Source organism: Mastigoproctus giganteus, chromosome 2, assembly GCF_048544385.1.
Source record: "Mastigoproctus giganteus isolate SK-2022 chromosome 2, ASM4854438v1, whole genome shotgun sequence".
Lineage (NCBI taxonomy): Eukaryota > Metazoa > Arthropoda > Arachnida > Uropygi > Thelyphonidae > Mastigoproctus > Mastigoproctus giganteus.
The window spans coordinates 113,571,000-113,574,129 of NC_143576.1; positions in this window are offsets into that span (position 1 = coordinate 113,571,000).

Sequence of the window (3,130 nt, forward strand, 5' to 3'; positions counted from 1 at the left end):
GTCCTGCGCTGATTTAAACTCCGACAGAACTGGCAGCTGGCACTAATACTAAAACCAGCTTCTAAATCACACGTGTGACGCTTAAATTACCATTTCTGCGTTCCATGGTTCAGGGCCGCTTTTCTAACCAATGGCTGCCCTGGGTTTCCGTGCGTGAGTAATAACCACAGAGAGAAGCCAATCACGCTATCTGCAAGCATCATGTATTCCATCGTGAGCTTAGGCTGAGTAAATGGATAGATGGAGAATGTAAGAAGAGTACAAACGCGTCACGTACGAAAGGATAAACAAGCAGAGATTCGAGGAGTGAGCCACAGAATGGGAGGAACAAAGGGGGACAACTCTCCCCCGGATAAAAATAAAATAAATAAACCACCCGGGAATTAATTTGAAATTATTCTATTGCTGTTTCTATTTGGACATTTCTTTAGAAATAATTCAACTATTGTTTTAACTGGGGGGGGATTATCAAATACTGCAAGATTAACTACACCTCCATTCATTCAAAATAGGCAATTTTTTTTTTAAGAAAATGCAAGCATATTTATTTATTTAAATGTGTATACAGCACAGCAGGGCTTGGAGATCAGTGCTGAATTCGGATGCATATTAATGAAGGCACAAATTCGATTGTATAATGGAACGATAAAAAAGATCAGATGTTGAAAAAAGGGATAATGATAGAGAACCGATGTTGTGTACTACTTAAATATTTTCAAGCATAATCGTTATGAAAATGCAAGCTTTCATAACGAAAATGCAGTCTGGGGCATTCATCTACCCGATATAAAAAATATCGAAAATATAAAATCGATTTATGTTTTTTTATCAATGATAACAGTTGTTCTTTATTGTTCGCATTGTGTGTACAACATTTCGGTTGAATTTTAATGTTGAATAAATGAAACGGGAATCCAATGAGACTTTTGGTCTGGGCAATCGATGTTGATGCTGTTTTTTCATAGTTCATTTACTTATAAGCGAATACAATAACATACAGAAACAGTAAAGGATATCCGGTGGATGTCCTTTACTTTTTTTGGAAGTGAATGGAGATCTAACAAACATTGGTTGCAATTCCCATCTGTTACTTTCATTTTATTTGTACAGATACTACAATATATGGAAAAGTAAAATGTTTAGTTATAGCAGAGAGCGGTGGGAAAAAAAAATCTGGCTTCATATTTCTCTTTCCCCCTTTTTTTTTTGGCATTCTGTTTCTTTGGATTCTATAGCTTCTCTAAATTGCATCTATTCTGTAGACGGGTAAACCGACAACTCGACACAATGATTTGAGAGGGGAAGAGAGGGTTGACCCATAAAAGATCCTCCCGTCTCCACTGGAAACGAGTCTAGACATTTTTCAACACAGCGTGATTGTAGTAACTGTACTCTCTGTATGCCTCTCTGTCTTAAACTTCCAGTTACCATTCTAAAGTCCAATATCATTTGAACTTAAATACTTAAGTCATGTCCTGTTACTCTTTTAGCAAATAGAAACAGACATGGGCCCACTTAAAATGATACTTAGAACACACGTGCATATTATCCATTTCACTGACGAATTGTTTCTTGATTTTCCTGGAGCTGATCTCAGCAACCCCGGCCCTTCCATATCTGCTCTTGTGGCATTATGTGGAACCATTTTGACACGAATAATTTCCAAACAGAATACTCTGTGCGAACGGCGTATTTTTGACCCAATTACCTACTGGCTTACATTAAATGTAATCTTTTTTTTAGATTAAATTGGCTTCGTAAATTTATTTCATTTTAAATTGAATTCTACATATGGTTTTCCTAATATGAATTAAGAACCTGCAATTGATGTCTGAATTATTGGGTTTAGGCTGAAGTCTTGGAAACTTCCTACTGCATTCTCTCTTTTTTGTTTGAGTAGTTTAGACTACAAGACCATCGAAACTATAATTACCACTTACAAATTCAGATATAGTGATTCTCCAACAGAAGCAGACTACTGAAAGCCTGAATTCGCTGGGAAAAACGAGCGTATTCTAAAGATACGTTATTAATAGTTTCTGCACTGGAATTAGTGGTAAAAAGACCTCAAAACGGTGAAGTCTTCCATTTAGGGGAGTCTGATACTTATCATGTACTTAAATCGAACTGTTTTCCTAATGTAGGGATAATCAAAATCAATGGAAGAAGAAAATTCAAAGTCAGCTTGCAGTGAAAGTTTTTTCCCAAAAATTAATTACGAAATATAGATTAATTCTTATCATATGATGGCAAGACATTTTTGAGATATTTCATAATCAATGTTTGTTGACGTCAGCAGTGTTATTTATCCAAGTAAAGAGTTCAGTTGTAAATCATATTTCAATTTCTTTATGTCAATTTACTTTCGGAACTTAAGGTCATCCAATTGTTTTTTTTTTAGAAATGCAAACACCCATGAAAATTACGCAAATACTACAGTGCCACCTACTCAATGTTCATTTTCTGGGAATGGGTAATCTGTCTAATGCGAGTATGTCATTTTATACATTAGGCGCTAGAATTGCATTGGGGAATTAACCTATTCAAATTTACCAATTCATAAACCAGACTTTGACTTTCTAATTATGGCCGTGACCCGTTGAAATTGCTTCAGAATATTGGTAGTGCAATAACTTTCAGTATTGGTTTGCCGTGCCGTAAGAAATACCCTCCCATTTCTGTCTGTGTGCGTATGTGTGTGTCCCTCTTGGTCACAGATTCATCCGTGTCTCCGTGAATTCCACCCTGTCATTTACTGCACCGAGACCACCCGTGCGGTGCGGGAATTCTCACGTGGGTCGCACATCCCAACCCTCTGGCTTCGGCTAAGCCCAACTTTCATCTCTATAATCAAGCTTTGCTGTTACAACTCACTCGCTGAGCGTTTGCTCTACACTAATTTTGTTATTTGTTCTGTGTAATTTCCCTGTCTGCTTCACCCTTCCACAAGTCGGCGACTGTGTGGCAATAGAGATCAATGGTTTGTCGGCAGACTGTTCCTATTTGCCGAAGGGTATACAGTAGTCAGCGGATGATGGTTGACATTTCCCCCTAATTTTGAACCACTTTTTAACTCCCAGGTTCAATCCAGGTATAAATCAAAGTCTTAATCGCTCTCGTAAAGTTTCAG